Source organism: Crocodylus porosus, unplaced genomic scaffold, assembly GCF_001723895.1.
Source record: "Crocodylus porosus isolate Cpor-Errol unplaced genomic scaffold, CroPor_comp1, whole genome shotgun sequence".
NCBI classification, from domain to species: Eukaryota; Metazoa; Chordata; order Crocodylia; family Crocodylidae; genus Crocodylus; species Crocodylus porosus.
Genome location: NW_017728926.1, coordinates 8,109,868 through 8,129,019, shown reverse-complemented (window position 1 = coordinate 8,129,019; position 19,152 = coordinate 8,109,868). Strand labels below are relative to the sequence as shown.

General features: G+C 49.9%; 1 protein-coding gene across 2 annotated transcripts in view; it reads left to right on the top strand.

Moving 5' to 3' along the window:
* Positions 1-1,543: 1,543 nt before the first annotated feature.
* DISP3 (dispatched RND transporter family member 3) overlaps positions 1,544-19,152 on the top strand; it is a 59,798-nt gene continuing 42,189 nt past the window's right edge. The window contains exon 1 of one of the 2 annotated variants that reach the window (XM_019541340.1): positions 1,544-1,759. The gene's annotated coding sequence lies outside the window, so the exon portion shown is untranslated. The remainder of the gene's footprint in view (positions 1,760-19,152) is intronic. The other variant, XM_019541339.1, reaches the window with a different exon arrangement.

Sequence of the window (19,152 nt, the reverse complement as noted above, 5' to 3'; positions counted from 1 at the left end):
TTCTCATTAGTTCAAGCTCTTCTTAAACAACTTTTTCTAAGAAAGGAATAGAGAGACATTACCAGCTTACCTGTTGATTAGCTCCAAAAAGACCTAAGTGGACACTGTCCTGTCTGCCTTTGTCCCATCTTATAGTTTCATAGTTTCATAGTAGCTAGGGTCAGGAGGGACCTGAACAGATCATCTAGCCTTATCCCCTGCCACAGGCAGGAATGAATGCTGGGTTCACAGGACCCCAGACAGGTGATCATCCAACCTCCTCTTGAATTTGCCCAAGGTAGGGGTGAGGACCACTTCCCTGGGAAGCTGGTTCCAGATTTTGGCCACCCTAACTGTAAAATATTGCCTTCTGATCTCTAACCTAAACCTATTCTCCATCAGCTTATTACCATTGGTCCTTGTCACCCCAGGTGGTGCTGGAAGGACTCTACCTATTTGCTGTTGATCTCCCCTGATGAATTTGTAGGCAGCCACCAGGTCCCCCCTCATCCTCCTCTTGCCAAGGCTGAACAGGTTCAGGTCCCTCGGTCTCCCCTCGTAGGGCCTGTCCTGCTGCCCTCTCACCAAGCGGGTGGCCCTCCCCTGAACTCTCTCCATGCTGGCCACATCCCTTTTGAAGTGCGGCGCCCAGTACTGGACAGAGTACTCCAATTGCAGCCTAACCAGCATTGCATAGAGGGGGAGTATCACCTCTCTGGACCAGCTTGAGATGCACCTTTGGATGCATGACAAGGTATGGCTGGCCTTGCTGGCTGAGGTCTGGCATTGGCGGTTCATGTTCATCCAGGAGTCAATAATGACTCCAAGATCCCTCTCCGCCTCTGTGCTTTCAAGGAGGGAACTCCCCAGCCTGTATGTATGCTGTGGGTTCCTTCTCCCAAGGTGCAGCACCCTGCATTTGTCTACGTATCTCCCACAGCATGGACCATAGCCAGCATGTGGTCTGCTAGCTAATGCTGAGAGTTGTCTGTGTAAGGCAGAGGGGACAGGGGTTGTGGAGGGAGGAAGGAGGCAGGAGAAGGGCAGGCAGATGCTGCTGTACCTGCAGTCTCTGCCAGAGCTCCAGCTAGGGAGCAGAGGGGAGGGACCAGCCCAGCTCTCTGGAGCAGAGAGCCCCACTCAGTCCAGCCCAGAGAGCATGCTGGGATGCTGAGGGACTCTGATTTAACTTAAACCAGAAAGGGGTCTGAGACAGACATTGCATAAACCAGTTTTACCCGAATCATCTAAGTCTGATACTGCATTCAACCAGGTTTATCCAAAACCAGTTTCAGCCATTTTCAAACTGGTTTATGTGCACTGAACATCTGTTTTGTTACAGGTTTAAACCAGTTTCTGATCACTTAAACTGGTTTATGTGTAATGTCTGTCTCTGACCAAGGAGTTAACTGGTTTCTCTCCCCCACAGGTGCTCAGGGAAGGGGCAACAAGACTGGCTAGGGGAGAGCCCAGGGGAGGCGACTGTGGGAGGGTTTGCCTCCCTGCTCCTGGCACCTCCTGGGGGAGGAGGTTGGGTGCTGGTGGTAGAGGGTAACACATGGACTCATGCTGTCTACTTTCTGCCAAGTTGACACAGTGGCTGCTTTATCTTGCCTTCCTGCGGTCACTTTTTCTGAGACAGTCCTGCCTCTCTCCTCACTGGGGAGTAAAATACATTGGCTTCCCTTTGCTTCCTGAGGGCCAATGCACTCCATGGTTTGCATCACCTCTGACCTGGGTCCTTTAACCAGTTCCAAGCAGGCCAGTGAGCCTTTAAACTGTGAGTACCTGGAGATCTTTTAGATGCTGCCTTTATTGTTTTGTTCAGATTTGTTTTCTTTTAATTCAAAAACAGGAAAGCTCATTTCCTTATTTTGGTTGAATGGAAAGCAGTTGGCAGGTTCAGCTTATCTCAGAACTCTTCCTTCATTTCATTTCCTCTCAGAAGAGGAAGAAAAGCCCCCAGCTCAGCTTTCAGTGGAGAAGAAGATGGAAAAACGGCTTGTTCTTGCAGAGTTAAGAAAACAAGCTGATCCTAATGGTAAAAACGCCCCTGATTATAACTTGGAAAGGATCAAACTAGCCTGATTGGCATATTTTGCTCATCACAAAATGTGATTCATGCTCTGCATTTTGGAGCTCTCTCATCATTTAACTCCAATTAAGACTCCTTTTTTTTGTTGTAAATTTGGATTGCGGGATTTTGGCAGGACAAGAATACAAGGAAACCAGTCTCTTCAGATCTTTCAGACTGTGTGAAAACCTTTCTATAAACAATTCAATGTTGACAAGGGAACTTTCCATTTTTCTCCTCATTAGGCTGCAGATTTAGAAAGAGGAAGATCTGTTATTTAGCTCATCTAAGAATAGAATCCTTAATAGCATCTTACATTTCTATAGCATCTTTCATCCCCAAAATGTTTTGCAGACTACAGATGGGTTTCAGGGCACACTTCATCCCCTCTGGAAAGCAGCCACTTTTGGGGCGGAGCACAGCAGCTTTGTAACGGCTGACACCAATGCTCTGCTAATGGTCAGAGGCAGAAGTGAAGCTGTTAGTCCTGTTTCTCTGTTGCCTTGTGCTTCAAGCTGTCATGTACAGCTGTGCAAGGTGAGGGGAAAACTTTGCCGTGCAGCTGCCGGAGCATTTGACAACCACTGTACACAGGTGTGAAGGATGACACAGCCTCAGTTCACAGATACCTTCTGGCAGCTTCGTGCCAGCCAGCTTGCTGCAAAGTAGCCACATGGCAGGCTTAAAGTTGGGCTTAACCTTTCTAAAATGTCACCTGGGCTGGATTTGGGTCTATAAACAGGAAATCTTACAGCTATGTCAACAGCAGAAGACACCAAAGCAAACGGTGCCGGGATAAGCTCTTAATTGGCAGCGAGCCTGGTGGGAGTATGTCTTGCTTTTAACTTCCTGCTTTACCTGGGTAAACACTGCACAGCTGTTTCATGTTTCAGGCGATTAGTGCAGAGGGCAGAGCACCCCCAGGGCCCACCTGCTCCTCTGACAAGTGAGGTCCACAAAGCCTGCAGTAGGCATTTCCAGACCTGCTTGTCCAGGGGCAGGAGTAGATGCTTGTCTCTGAAGGGAGCTCCCCTGGGCCATCGGGGCTGAGCAATGTCTCTTCAGAGAAGATATTGGAGACTAGACTGGGGGACACCGGTGAAAGCTGAGGAACAGAATAAGGAAGGCTCTACACCCTGTGCTGTCTTGAGGGTAGGATCCGGACTGGCTCAGGGACACCGGCACAGTCTGAGAAGGGCAGCTTGCAAGAGCAGCAGTTGAAGTGCAGGGTCGTCCTTCAGCTCTGGGATCAGCCCATCTTGGGCTTGCAGGTCTTGTTTCTCAGACCATTATCATTAGGGATAGTTCTGCACATCTGGGGCTTGGTTCTACAATGGTGTAAATCAGGATAAATCCATGGAAATACCTGCAGCTCTGCTGATTTACACTAGCTAAGCAAGAGGCTGCAGAAGAACAGGGGCAAGTGACTGCAGGGGGCAGATTCTCTCCCTCTCCTCCCATGTTGCAGGGAATGGGGCCGGTGCAGGAATGGGGCTCGGCTCGGGCCCTGCTGCCCAGATATGGGGATCCCCGGAGCAGGCCAGCCCCTGCTGCTGTGAGGTATCAGCCCTGCTGTTTCACTGCCTCAATCATGGCTACTTCAAATATTTGTTTTCAAAGGAACGTGAAAGGAAAGGAAACTTCCCATCCTTCCTGGCTCGGGGCAGGCTCGGGACAGGCTCAAGGGCTGGGAAACCATGTTCTCAGCATGTAGATTAAGGAGTATGAATATGTATGAAGCTCTAATTGGCTCCCCCACGTAAACCAAGGTGCCTAAAGGCCCAGGCGTCCTGGCTAATTGTTGTAGACAATTAATAACTTGGATTCTGCTAATTCCATATCTTGCTGTGTGGTTCATTAGAAGCAAGGTGGGGGGAAGGGAGGGAGATCCTCTGTAAAAGCCACTCAAGAGTCATGGGAAGGTTTTGAGTTTCAAAACTGTGTGGAACAGAAAGTAATGGATAGGCCAGTGCCAGTCCCAGATTTAGGCATGATCAGAGTAGAGTCAAGTCCCTGCTTCCACTGAGGAGACACCACCTCTTGCTATATCCACTCATATCCTTCTGTGCATCCATTCGACTCTGTCTCTTAGCCATGGCCAGTATGCTGTGGCCATGGAAGTCTCCAAAGACCCCCTCTTTCATATAAGAAGCCCTTGGTTCTTGCCCCTCTCTGATGGCAGGAGTTTGTTAATAGGTCCATGGACTCAACCAGGAACCAGTATTTCCAGGAGATCTGAGCCAGTGCGGTTGATGTGCATGGGAATCTGCAGAAGGTAGAAGGAAGCAGGGTTGTGAGTGTAAGGCAGTGGTTCTCAACCTTTTTCGACACCAGGTACCCATCAGTAGATGCAAGGCATCCTTTGGAACATGCCAACTCAGTTTTAGACTGCAGAAAACTACCAGAGCAATTTCTCTGTAGCAAAGCACACAGAAAGACCACAAAAGGTTGGAATACTTTTAACACTATGGATTCCTGTTTGACATTTCTGAGTTTATCTAGTGGATCGTGTTTGCACGCCTAACAGTGCTAATGTTGTGTGGTGCCCTGCAGCACCCTTGCAAGGATTTCAAGGCACCCCAGGGTGCCATGGCACCATAGTTGAAAATCACCGGTATAAGGAAAAGCAGTCAGCTTCTTAGCTTCCCTCCACCACTGGATCACTACCTCTGCATCTTCATGGGCTTCAGTCCTCACACCTGTGAAATGGGGATAATGACATGGGCAGCTTCAGGGCATCTGGTTGATTCTCTGTTACCTTGCAATAGCAGGAGGTTTCAAGCCCAGCAGAAAGCACCCCGATACCTGGTTAGTGTGTGGGGCCATTTGGGACTGCCCAGAAAGGCAGAAGCTGCCTGCACCAGGCCCTCAGGTGAGCTCCCAGCCTCTGCAGTGGATCCAAACAGTGTACATGAGGCTGCGGGGGGCATCTGCTGGGGCTGGCAGTGCTTCCCCCTATGCTGTAGGGAGGTCTGGCATGTATCCTGAGCCTGACTCCTTTCTGAAGTAGTCTGAGGAGCGATGGGCCCTGGTTTTCAGCTTCTAATAAAGCTCACTTTCCCTGGGTTTAATTTATGTGTCACAGTGGCATTCATCAAATGCAAACGGCACCTGAGAGAGCGCAGCTCACCGGTGAAATGGATGGCACTCCGCACTGAGGTTTCACAGGCAGTGCGAAGCACATTAGGCCTGGCAGCTCCCCATTATTCATGGTGCTTGGACAAACACCCCCCCCATTCATGCCATCTCCTCTTCCTGCCTTCTCTGGCCTGCCAGCAGCCCCAGCCTTGGAGTCTAATGGCCTCCTCAGCATTCCTGAGCTTGCTGGGCTTTTAACAGCCAGCTTCTGTGCTTCCTAGTGCATTTGATTTCCTTTTCCTTTCTCTTTTAAATAAAGTTGCTCTAGAGGTTCACCTGAGATGGGAACCGGGCTCCTGCAGCTATATCACTTCTGTCTGTTTGGTACATCCCTCCCTGCAGCATCTGAGTACTAGATTCCCGCTGCACTTTCACTCCTGGCGTCTTCCCTTGTTCCCCTGCAACTGGCTCCCTCGCTGCTTCCTTCTCTCCCCCTCCTCTTCTCTCCTCCTTGCTCCTCCCTGTCATCTCTCCATCCTGGAGAGCCAGTGGGTGATCTGTCAGTCAACTATTGACAGCAAGGTCCCAGATATGAGATCAGGAGGTGACATCTCATGTCTGACAGACCTGTCAGCCTCGCTGTGGGAAGCCCTACGGAGAGGAGAGGTTCCTTTCCCTCCCCTCGCAGCACAAGGACTTCCCGCGTGCAGCCAAGGAGCTTCTGCAAGCTGTGCGTGAGCACGGCTCCTGGGGGCACAGTGCTTCTGGCAGGGCCCTGGGGGAAGAGTTTGCACCGTGGTTTGGAGCAGGGTTCTCTGAACTGCTACAGGAGGATGGGGACTCAGACTGGCTCCCTGATGAGATGCAAGTGCAAAATAAAGAGGGAAGTTATTATGAATAAATTAAGTGGCCAGGCTGCCAGTGGGCAGTCTCACTGCTTTCATCTGAAGCCATGATAAAGATAAAGACATCCATGCTACCCACAAGCTCTGGCGATCCTGGCTGCTTGGCCATCTGTCGGAGGGAGGCTCCCTGGGCCACATTTGCATAATGACCACTGTCTCCCCATGTAGAAAGCAGGCCACTTTAGCCTTCTGGTTGGAAGGAGACAAAGCTTTACTCAAGGGTGCGGCGAAAGGTCCAGGCTGCCTTGTGGAGCAGAGTAGCCTCCGCAACTTGGGGGTTAAGTTTTGGGGCTTGCAAAACTCTCCTGGGGTTTTAGGGAGTAATCTCCGTTTCCACGGATAGCATCGCTCTTCCACAGGGCCACTGAATGCCCCGTGTGCTGCCACCTGTACAGTTATTGTGGCTCTGCTTTCCGCTGGCCAGGGCAAGACAACGAACAAAGGGAAGCAAACACATGCAGAGCTAAAACTGCTCCACAGAAACTGGCCCACAGGTGTGTCAGGCAAGGGGCAGAGTATCAGAGTACAGGTAGTCCTTGACTTACAACATTTTGAGTTGCGACGTTTCGCACTTACAGCGTTTCTAAATTGACACCCTGTTTCAACTTTCTGATGTCACTTTCGACTTTACAATGCTTGATCTGACACCACGCCATGCCAGCGAACAAGTTCTCTGCATCGCCCATCTCCTGTCCAAACGTCCTTGGACACTTTCTTTAAGAAAGCAGACAAGACTCCAGAAAAACCTGCAGCCGAGACTTCTGAGAAGACGCCAGCCAAGAACCCTTCAAAAAGTCCAGCCAAGTCACCTCAAAGAAGTCCTTCCAAATCAATATGATTGCTATTTACAATATAAATACATTAATATAGCTATATTACTCATCTATAATTTATTGAGTACAAAATTATGGGTTATTTTTGGTGAAAATAGGGTATCGGGCTTTGGTTCAGAAACCAATCCCCCATTTATAACATTGTTTCCTATGGGAAAATCGGTTCCGAGTTGCAACGTTTCGGCTAAAGATGCCGTTCTCAGGAAGCAATTGTGCCGTAAGTCTGAGGACTGCCTGTATATCATCCGATCATTCTTCTCTCCCTCCATCCGTCTGCCTGTACATCTGTCTTCATCTAGGGCACACCTTATCCATGGCATTTGTGCACTACCTGTCCCTACACTGCCTAGGTGACTGGGGGAATGTCATATACACACAGCACATCATCTCTCTATTCAGAAAGCTCCACTTCTTTTCTGAGATACCAACAAAAGACAGGCCTGCCATGCTGTCCCCATCTTAAGACCCCAGATACTTAAGTGCATCCCTGACTAGTCCCCCAGCCCCTCTCCTCCTTGCTTGTTGGTAGACAACCAGCAAGGTCTCCTTAGTTCCTTCTCCCACTTCAGCCCTTTGAGTCAGGGCTTGAGCTGCCTTTGGAATAGAAACATTTGCACCACACAAACCCCAAAGCTTGGCTGTGACTAATCAGAAGGTTTGGCTCGTGCTTCCTGCTTGCTCTGAGGAAGGAAACAGCGCCGGCTGTTATTCTGTTTCATCATCTGAGGCAGGCTGCTTTTCTTGGCGAGGTGGAAGGACACTGAGATGAAAGGAACATTTAGCTGCTTAGCATCCCGATGTATAAATAGCCATGTCTATGATAACACTGCCAGAGTAGCTCAGAGCAGGGACAAAAGGTTTATGAGCCACATGGTTACCACATCAACTTCCCCACTATGCTCCGTGCCTCCGTATAGAGTGAGTCATGCCCTGTGTTGCTGTAGACTGGTCTAATTCTGCAGGAGTCAGTGGAAGTGGGTTGAATTACCCCAACAGAGGATTTGACCCATGTGCTTTCCAGTGGCAATCCTCCCAAAAGGATAAAGCAGCCAAAAAGCACAAGCAAGTGCATTTGGATGGGCACTTGGGCAGGATAGACAAGCTGAAACCCTCTTCTGTCTGTGCACTGTGACTGCAGTGCCTCTCATGGGAGCCATCATTTGCAGAAGTTCTTCTGGGCCTGATTTTCAAAGGGCCTGAACCCAAGCAGTTCCCCTTCACTCTATCTGGATTTGCACTCAGCGCCTCTGAAAATCAGGACTATGATGATGTGTGCTAGAGACTGGGGTTGACAAACTACGACTGGCAGGAGCACCTGGGCATTCCTGTTCTTTTCCTTTCTCCTCCCCTCCCTGTTTTCTTTTTTCACTTGCCATCGTCACCAGATTTGTCCTTCTACACTGTCATTTGCCACATGTATCTGCAGAATTTTGTAGCAATGTAAGTGAAGACTGCCGGGTGTGCATGCAAGAGAGAGATGGGAGAGTAGGCTAACGGCAGCTGGGCTGCAAGCCAGCCATAGCAGCTGACCCTTGTTTTAGGGTCACTGTTGCATTTTTGGGTAATTCCCCAAAATGCAATAGATGCTCTGCAAACATAGAAGGGGAGGTGGGAATGGATCTCCCAAAGAAGGCATGGCCAGTTTTCCCAGGCTCTGCATCCAATTGGCACCTGGCTATTTTTTTTTTTAAACAATTTTTTTGTGTTCCAAGCCAAATTAGCCAAATCCGTGAGTCAGTCCAGAACCATAAGTGGCCCTACAACCGACAAACATCCTCCACCCTCACCAGGGGCTTCACATATTCCCAAAGTCTTTTGGCAGGCATCCCATATGAAGGTCCAAGCCCGAAGGCCTGGGGATCAGATGCCCCCAAGTTTCGCCTGCCCTCAGCCATACGGCTGCAGGAGCAAGCTAGAGAGAAGCCTCCCGTTTCCATAAAGTGGGCTTTAAGCCCCAACACTTCGGTGGGTACTAAACCACGCCAGAAATACAGTTATCCCGGGGACCACTTAAGGAGAACTGCCTTCTTGGGCCCAGATACATGGTGTTTCCCTGGGCACCTGGCATGCTGGGTTCTTTTGAATAGCAGCGATGGACACAAGATGCAGTGCAGTGAAGACCTGCCCCCCTCAGCCCCTCTCCTGAGCAGCTAATACCAAAGAACATAGAGCTAGCTCAGTTTTACCCTCCCTTCTATTAAAGTTAACTGAGCAGCCCAGGTGTAAGTGGGGGCTCTGTGTCGCCCATTCCCATCCCTGTGTGTGATAGCATCTGCAGACAGCAATCACTAGCAAATTGCTCTTTGGACGTGGTTTTTTGTCAGCTCCATCACTCAACACCCCCTTCTCCCCCCTCAAACTTCACAGACAGTCATATAGTGGCTGGAATTTTCCACACTCTGTCTCAGAGGAGAGGTGAGGTCCTGTCGGAAAGGCTGAGCCAAATTGGTTCTGCCGGTTTTGAGTTATGCAAGTGGTGGGGGGAAAGAAACCCTTTTTCCATATGTTCCGATTGCAGTGTTTGTGCTCCCATCACTCAGAGCAGGCTGAGGCTGGAAATGTCAAGCTTGGCTTGTTTTATCGCCCTTGCTGAGGGAGCGAGTGCAATCCGAGTTCGAGAGGAAGCTGCTTGGTGACTAAGTTAGAAGTGTTTGAAGGGGCCTGTGCAGACTCACATGGTAGGCCGTTTTGTGTGAGGTCCCCAGTTCCCCAAACTAGTGTAGTTTAGCGCAGTGGGCACTTGCAGATCCAGCCCTTGGCTATACACCAGTTTGCACCAGTTTGGTTCAGTCAGCTTTGTTCAACTGGCACAAACCCTCCAGGGGGCTGTTTCATCTTATACCTGCTCCAGCGGGCACAAACCAAACCAAAGCGAGCCTGGCTTGTGCTAAACCAGGAGCATCCATCCTGCATTGTGGACTGGTGAAACTCACAGCTCGCGTGGAACGGCGGTAGTTCTGTGTGTGGACAAGTCTCAAGGCAGGTTATTAATAGTGCAAAGAGTGAGTGTTTGTGTGTGAACACAGCTGAGGACATGCAGGCGTGGTTCAGTGAAGGCACCTCTTTAGCCCTGTGGGTCTGACCTTCCACATGCAGCTGACAGGTTTCAGCTTCTGCCCTGCCACGGTCACCGGCCTTCCCCATTGCCATCAGACCTGGTGCCTTGCCTACCAGCTGGTATGCACCTTCTCTTATCCCAGGGCACCGAATCTCATCAGCCTGCAGGGAGCTGTTACTTCTCAGTGATGGTTGGTGCAGCTCTTGCACCTGGAGGCGGTGTGGCTGGTGTTTCTCCTCAGTCCCCACCTGGTTCTCTTCGTCCTGCCTCTCCTGCTTCCTCCCCAGTTCACAGCTCCACCACTGCTCTCTCCTGGTCTCGTTCCCCAACACTTGCCTGCCTCTCCCTTATCTGTTTCTGCTCTGCTTTACCACCTTGTGGCTAACTGCACCTTCTCCTCCACCCCAGCCCCGGGCCCTCTGCTCCTGCCCCCATTCTTGGACAACTCCACTGCTCTGGCTTCTTCCGTGCTCCTTTAGACCCCTGCCGACTGCTGCCCTGTGTAACTAATGCCTCCCTGTCGTCACTTCTGAATAACCAAGGGGAAAAGGGTTGCAGGGAAGAGTACAGTTGCATCATTTAAGGACTTTTAAGTGAAGGACAGCAGGTATTAAAGCACCTTCCTTGTGGATCAGGCCATTAAGATGCTTAAATCAGGCTAAATGTGTTCACTCAGTTTCCTTCCTTCCTTCCTTGAAAATGAAACACAAAACCTTTCATTACTGGAGCCAGAGACCGGGAAACCCCAAGAGAGCACCTTCCCCACTTTAAGGATTCTAGTCCCGTTGGCTGGGCCTTCCTGCACATATGGACACTTTCCTTCAGTAAATGTCAGCCTTGCTATATTGCACTTTATAGGATGGTGCCATAAAGCAAACAGGATGGGCCATGGGGCTGAGTTAGTGCTTGACGCACAGCCCACTGAAGTCAAAAGGGGCCATTTCATTGACTTGAGGCAGCACGAGGCCCTCATTCTGCAAAGCTTTATTGATATATTGAAGTCCCATTGGTTTCAATGAGACTTTAAGCACATACTTACTGTATACTGTGCTGAATAGGAGCCAGGACATCTTGGAAGTAGTTAGGGGGCTGGAGCACATGACTTACGAGGAGAGGTTAAGGGAACTGGGCTTACTTAGTCTGGAGAAGAGAAGATGGAGGAGGGATTTAATAGTGACCTTCAGCTACCTGAACAGGGGTTTCAAAGAAGACGGAGATAACATGTCCTCAGTGGTGGCAGATGACAGAACACAAATCAGTGGTCTCAAGTTGCGACAAGACATTTAGGTTAGATATTAGGGAAAATTTTCTCATGAACAGGGTAGTAAAGCATTGGAACAGGGTACCCAGAAAAGCTGTGGACTCTCCATCCTTGGAAGTTTTTGAAACCCGGCTAAAAAAACCTTGGCTGGGATGATCTAGTTGGGGCTGGTCCTGCTTTGAGCAGGGGGCTGGACTAGATGACCTCCTGAGGTCCCATCCAACCCTCATTATCTATGATTCTAGGAAGTCATAGTATTTTCAGGTCTGGGAGCGTCAAGGTTGACTCCTCTTATGGATAGTCGAAATATTTCCATTTAAACTTTTTTTTGAGCAAAGACTGAGGTTTTTTTAGTAAAACATTTTTCTCCTTTCTTCTGTTTTTCCTCCTCCTTTTGATGGAATATTGCAATACTTTGTTAAAAACGAATGCCTCCAAGCTGAAATATTTCTGGAACATTTTGTTTTTCAGACATAATTTTTCAGGATTGTGAATCTCTGCGGAGGAATCTAAAACTTCCATGGGAGAATAATACCTTTCCCATGAGCTGTCCCTCCATCATATCAAGGCAACTACCTCTGCTTTAGGGCTGATTTGATAAAGTACTGAGGACACATTAATTCTAATTCTCACTACTCATCTTTCACTGGTTAAAACATTTGGAATCCTCACTTCAGAGCCCCGGTTTAAAATTTCTGGCCTGTAATGTCTGCAAGGTGCCAGTCATAGAAGAGGGGCCATGGTGAGTGTGATTTGCTGGTGTCACTGAATGAACAGGATGTGGGATGGCAGGCTCTATGAAGACCGTGAAATGTGGAGAGAGACAGCTGGCTTGCAGCTTTTGTATGGTGTTTACGGCTCATTGTGATGTGATTCCATGGTGCTTTGCATTATGAAAAAAGCAGAATAGAGCTGGGGGGTTTTTGTGATGCCCTGACTTGAGAAGGCATAAAACCCCTGCATGTATGCAACACAAGGGGGCAAAGTCAGCTTACTGGAGTGTCTATAATTCATCAGGAAATACTTTCCAGGGGGCTTGCAATATTTCGCCCTGTGGTGCATGCTGACTGAGATGATCCAAGGTTCCAGCCACACGTGGTCAGGCAGCTGTTGGAGAAACTGTGGTTGAGGGGTTCAGCAAACAGCTCTCCCTCTGGGGTGACTGGGTGGCTCCAGGGACTGGTAATGGGGCAGGGAGCGCTTTGCCTCTGAGTCTCCGGCTCACATCTGTCCCTGGTAGGTAATGAGGCAAAGGCAGCACCAGTTGAGAGCTTGATAGCAGACTCTGGGAGGGGAAAAAAAGCTTGGTGAAGAATTCTCCATCTGGTTTCCAAGGGTCAGACTCATACCTGGCTATCCAGCGCTTTACTGATAGCCTCATTGCAAACAATGGAAGTGACCTGCTAGACAGGATGAGAGAAGGATGCAGCCCTGGCAGGACAGGTGTGGGAATCATAGGACTGAGAAGCCAGCTGAGGCCATGTCCGCATGACACAAAGTAGTGCCACACTGGGCCACAGAGTCACCACTAGGAGACAAGCTGAACCCACTCTGTCTGTATTAGTCCCTGAGCTGGAAGTAGTGCAGCTTCTGAAGTGCCGAGCTTCCCAGTGTGAGCTCAGAACTGCACTAACAAAGCTATGCTGCTTCAGTCTGTGGGCTATTGCAGTGGTTTTCAACCTTTTTTTATTTGGGGACCCCTAAAAAATTTTGAATGGAGGTACAGACCCCTTTAGATATTTCAAAATTTCTGCAGACTACAGGTGGAAAACCACTGGGCTAGTACAGAGATATATTCTGGGACTGGGTTCCCCTCCCTTCCCTCTAGAGAGCACCCTTTGCCACGGGATAAAGATGGATCTCTAGAGCAGTTGTTTTCAACCTGTGGCCCATGGACTTCTGGGGGTCCGCAGACTATGTCTAAGATGACTTTGATCAAGCAAATATATGCGACTATCCATACTTACAATTCAAAGGGATCCACACCTCCGTTTGACATTTCCAATGGGGTCCGCACCTCCATTTGACATTTTTTAGGGATCTGCGAATGAAAAAAGCCTGCAAACCACTGCTTTGGAGGTAACAGAAGACAAATGGCCCATGATAGCAAGCACCCACACTTTCCCCTGCCCTGAACTTAACCAGTGTGTTACATTATAATAGGCAATGAGGGAGGAACAGGAGTGGGTTGGAGCCAACAGTCAAGCCGCACAGGGCAGAGGAAGATGAGTCAAAACCATAGCGAGTATTTTCATTGTCTGCTAGCATCTGCTCAAACTGCTGATGCAGCTGCTCTGTTGGTTTTCAGCTTGTAATGACCTAGAACGTCTAAGCTGCGTAATATGCAAAGGAAAGCAAGTGTGTTTAACCCCTCCACTGCATTTTATATAGATGGGGAAACTGAAGCAGAGACGGAGTTGCCCCAGTGTGGCAGTGGCAGAGGACAGGGCCCCTTCCCACGTGCCCAGTCTCCATGCTGCTTGCTGGAATACCCCAGCTCTGTGAACAGGGAGTTTGTGAGGAAACAATAAAGCTTTGCTGCACACGTCTTTTTATTTTTACAGTGCCTTTCAGAAGCCCGAGCCTGATTTGCATTTTAAAACCCCCAGTTATGGCTCAGGAAAATGCTATTCAGATGTTCCCAGAACTCAGGAGTGAAAAATTCTCACTCACTCCCACTCGGTTCTTCTTCTCTAAAATACAGTTTGGGCCAAATTGCGCAGTACTTAACGCTAGTGTTTATGCCATGCATATTCATTACCTTCCTGGGACTGCGAGACTCCAGGGGCAAAGGAAGCCCAGGCAGCCTGGTAGCTCTACCCGCTCCAGCACGCTGTGCTTTGAGAAAACACGCTGGGGCGGGGGGGACTTGTTTGGTTAGGATGCCAGCCGTGGGATACTAATGGAATCTCGGAGCCTTTGGGAAGCACTGGTGAAACTCCATTAAACATCACAGTGAAGGCCTTTTAAACAAACAATGTGTGTAAAGCCATTAAAGTGACTTAACTGCAAGGAAAAGGCCTTATACTCAGCTGGATTTTGCAGCACACTTCGCCTTTTCTCTCCGGTTCCATTTCTAGTTCTTCTGACGCACTTTTCCCAGGGTGTCCCTTGTCCCAGGAACTCCAGGATGTGGGGCTTCCTTTTTTTTTCAGTAAAGGATCTTACTGGTTGGCAGTACAAGAGCTTCAGAGAGTTGTTCAGGTCATCCACCCTGGCTGCAGATGGTGTTTGAACAGGAGCGACCCCACTCCTGCTGCTACTGCTCCTTGGCATTGGGGCCTCCCAGGAGAGGACAAGCTAGCATCCAAGTTCTGTCTGAGCACTGGGGCTGGCTCTGGGGCTGCTGCAGAGGCCGGTGTCACGCATCGCTTCAGCAGCTGTGGCTGGCGGCTGCAAGCTCGCTGCCCTTCAGATAGTGCCATCTGGCTTTTATGAAAGATATGAGGGAAATGTTATCCTAGTATGGAAGCAGCCTGGCTGGCTCTGGGCTGTCAGCTCTGTGCTCAATGGGGAAGGCATCGCCTCTGTTTCTAGTGCGGTGACTGCTATTGCTGCCTGAATGAAGAGGGATGGGGATGGGAATCCAGTCCTGTGCTGCAGTACTGGTATAGGGCACTTGTTCCTGCCTGAGGGCTGTTCAGTGGCCTACAGGGAAAGGGGTGGGTGCAGTTCCTAGCAGAGAGACATTCAGGGTGCAACCACTGTCCCAGCTTTTGGCCCACCATTACTGCGAAACCCAGCAGGCTCTTTGAGGCTTGGGCGAGCCATGCAGACCGTGCTTCCCCCATGCGGCTAGATAGGGTCCCACCAGGTCAAAGCTAAAACATATAGACGTGCAGCCTGGTGGGTGCTGGACCCGCTTACGAAGGACCCCGGGATACTTTGTTGGCCACGTTGGAAGCAAAACCTGTCCATGCTTGTGGGCTTTTTCGTGACTTGATTATGGAGGTGACTCCCTGCTCTTCTCCATGACCTCATCTCCTCTCGATTAAGCTCACCGCTTTATTCAAACAGCCTCATTCCTTCCCATTTCCCCTGGCTCTGAATCATGGCTTGCAGTCATAAGTGAGAGTAAGCACCGCTTCTTTGACTGGCAGATGGATAAAGCTGTTCAAACAGCACAGTGCTGAACTCCCAGGGCCCAGGTAAACCCAGAGCCAATCTACTGACTTCTGTGGGATTACTCCAGATTGACGCTAGCAAAGCCACGAGCAGAATCCAACCCGCAGACAGGAGCCCGCTCCTTTCACACTCCCACAATCTCGCACTCACTCATGCGGACCATCACTCTCCTCTCCAAACGCCTCTCTCCAACAGGCAGGCACGCACACGCATTCATGCAAACACTTGTAGCCGCATGTACCCTCCAGGGAGGCAGGCTCCGTGCATGCACGCACACACACACGCACACACATACACGCACACATGCCCCTCTCCATGTCTGACTCCCATGGTGCCTACGTTGTTCAGTAGGAGCTCCGTGCATTTCCCAGTCCTCTCATCTGTATGGCTTGCTGTCTGGAAACAAGCTTAGAAGTCTTTCAGGCAAGCAGGCAATAATAGAGCTCATGGAAGTTGAATGTCCCCCAGATAAAATTTACAAAGCCTGAGAGAGGCTGCTTGACGTTATTTAACGCTTTGGTAATGAGCACCTGAGCAGGGAAGATTGCCTGGGTAGCTTTATTCTGCATAGAAGAGCAGTCAGAATTTCAAAAAGAAGCCATAAGCATAAGCACACCCAATGGCCAGCTGCTTAGATTTCAGCACAGAGGCCAGTCATGATGGTGGATAAGCTGGGAGAGATGGCTTTGAAGGAAGGGGGCATCGGTAGAGGTGGCAGATGTCACTACTCAGAAGCCCTAAGGTCCCTCCTCCCTATCTCCAGCCCTCAAGGAGATTTCATAGCAAAGAATGGCTTTAGATCCACTGGCAATCCTTTTCCTGCTCTGTGTACACACGTCCTAACGAACACTGTGATACAATACTAATACCTCCATTTTTTGTGTGTGTGCATGTGTGTGCATGTGCAATAAAGATTGCAACAAAGTGCACTACCTATGTGTGGTGCGTGCGTGTGTTAATGAAAACTGCAGCCCACTACTATTACTTCCTGTGTGTATGCATGTATTTTGTTAATGCAGATTGGGATACTATTCAGATGTGTGTGCGCATAAGGTATAGTCAGTGTTACTAAGCTTAACACTGGTCATTTTGGCAAAGTGAACTGTTTTATTGAAGCGATGGTTTTGACAGGAAGAGAAGAGTTAGCTGGGAGGTTGGGGTGCTGCTCTAGGATGCCAAGTACTGAAGTTCAAGTGCCTGATCTGAAGTGGTGGGGACTGAAATATTCTGCAGAGCATAGGGCTCAGACCAGTCGCCCCCTCATTATTAGGCAGCAGAACACACACAGATCAGTTCACATGAGCACATTGCAAAGGGTTTGTTTTCCTTCCAGCGCAGAGCACAAACAGATTTTGAGATCTTAAAAGCTGCTGTGAAATGGAGCTCTTCCTGTGAGCTGGTGCATTCCTTATACTGGTGAGTGTTTTAAGGATGGAAGAGTTTCTGCGTATAATCTTGTTGTGTATATGGATCGGGGTTTATGACTGGAGTTTTAATGTCTGCCTGTGCAGATTGTAGAACATGCACTCTGAGATGCTTAAGAGGTTGCTGGACTGTGGGGCAGCACTCACATCAGCTTAAATGGTTGGAAAAGGGGTTTTTTTCCCCCTCCCATATATGTATATTGCAAGCCTTATGAATTAAGGGGTACTTCAGGTTTCACCACAGTTCTGGTGCATATGTAAGCATCAAGGGAAAGTGTTTGCGTGTATTGTACATATTTGTATTTTGTGGTAATTGTGTACACAGTTCTATTCTCTAAGTCTGTGAAGTTGGTGCGTACGAGCATGCATTGTGAGTGTGGCAGGTCACGTGTGCAGGAGGTGGCCTGTGAGTATGGGTTTACGTGTTTGCCTGCATGCATGTTATGAGACCTGTCATGCAGCAGATGCCTGAGCGACAGTGGGGTTTGATGTGAGAGAAGGGTACACATATGTGCCTGTTATACTCGGAGGGTTGCTGGAGCTATTGTTGTGTTATAGTCTGAATACTTACGTGCAGCATTGAATGATAGCTCCCTGTTGTTTACTGGGCTCTCTGGGTGATTGATTGAGTGCTGTCCCTCACATCAGCGTGGGCTCAGCTCACATTACTGGAGAAGTTAGAGAAAGCGATTTTTCCATTTACTCGATGCTCGCTGTTTCCAACAGAACAGCTAAACCCTTGATGCTACCTTCTCCGCAGAAACTTCCAGCACCAGCAGAAATGCACTAAACCAGAGGGATGCAATTGTATTTCAGGAGCCTCGTTAAATTCAAATTCATTGGAGTCTCAGCAAGCAAGAGGATGGTCTGGCCTTTCCTGTGTGCCTTCCTCGTCACTCTGGGTACCACAGTGGGAGGAATCTAATATCCCCCATTTGACCCCTCTGCTAGGAGGCGATGACACACCTGATGAGCTCATGGTACTGTGCTGCTCCACATATGCACTGTGCGGTCAGGTTGGTAGACGGGTGTCCAGGGGTTGCATGTCGACACCATCAAAGGCTCTGGCTTAAGTTGATGATGGATGAAACCAGGGTTCGAATTACGTTTTGACTCTTGTGGGGGGTTCTGCAAAAAAAATTCGACTACCCATCGCAATGCCCTAATAAAACTGGAGACCCCCAGGTTACGATTTTCAAATCTTACAGGGGGGCTCTCGTCTCTTACAGGGGGCCTCAGCCCCCCCACCGAGCTCCTCCATAACTCAAACCCTGGATGAAACACAAAGCATTTGTATTTTAGGGCCCCTACTTTAAATCCAAACTAAGCCAGAAATGATTAAAAGCTGTTACCAGCAGATGGCTGAAGTCGCTTCTGTAACGTGAGGCTGCTCTTGCAAGCATTCGCACCACTCGAACTGGCACCTTCCCTGGCAGCCCCAGCAGAGGGGCCGAGAGGCAAATGGGAACGGAGCCTGATCTGCTCCGTCTCCATAATCGAGTCACGTCACACTGCTCCTGCACGTGCTTTACGCAAATGTAGGACTCCAGGGTCCGGTACTGCCGTTACGGCAGCTCCCACCGCTGCTAAGGAAACCCCAGCACTTACATGAGACTTCCAAGCCAAATATACCTTGAGTTAGAGCAGAAGCTGCGCAGGCTGCGTAAGTGCATGGGGGACAGGTGTGAATTTGAAAAGGATTCCTGCACCGCTTGGGCTAGTGACCATGCTGTCCCCTCTCTCTTTGTTAAACACCTCCTTACTCAGTGGACACAGCCCCCCTAAAGAAAACCGCGTTCTTCTAGATCAGCGTTTCACTACCCATGGGTCGCGACCCAAAGGGGGTCGCAAGAATATACGAAAGGGTCACGAACCAACTTTAAAAATGGATCAGCGACCTTAAAAAAACGGGTTCTCCTTCAAAGGAGAAAAAATGGGGGCGAGTGTGGCTTTTCGCTTGCAGGCTGGCAGAGCCCCTGCCTCCAAGGGGCTGCGCGGCCCCAGCCCCGACTTGCTCCCCATTCACTGGGGGCACCGGGTTGGGGCCGGCCATCCACGTTTACACACAGGTACAAGGAAAGCGGGGAGCTGCCGCTCTGGACGGACCCCTGGCGGAGCAGGCGCTGGCTCAGGGGCAAGGGGCTGGGCACCGAAGAAGACCCCGCGAACAACCCAGACCCCCAGCCGGCAACACGCGGCTCCAGGCCAGGCGGGTCCCGGGGGAATAATGCAGTTGTATTTCAGGAGCCTCATTAAATTCAAACTCATTGGCGAGTCAGCGAGCAAGAGGCCGGCCTGGCCCAGGGCTTGCACTGGCTGCCTGGGCACCCGCCCAGAATGGGCTCGCGTCGGGGGCGGATCTTGGCGGGCATGTCGAGGCTGCAGCCCCCGCCGCCCGCGGCCCGGGCAGGCTGT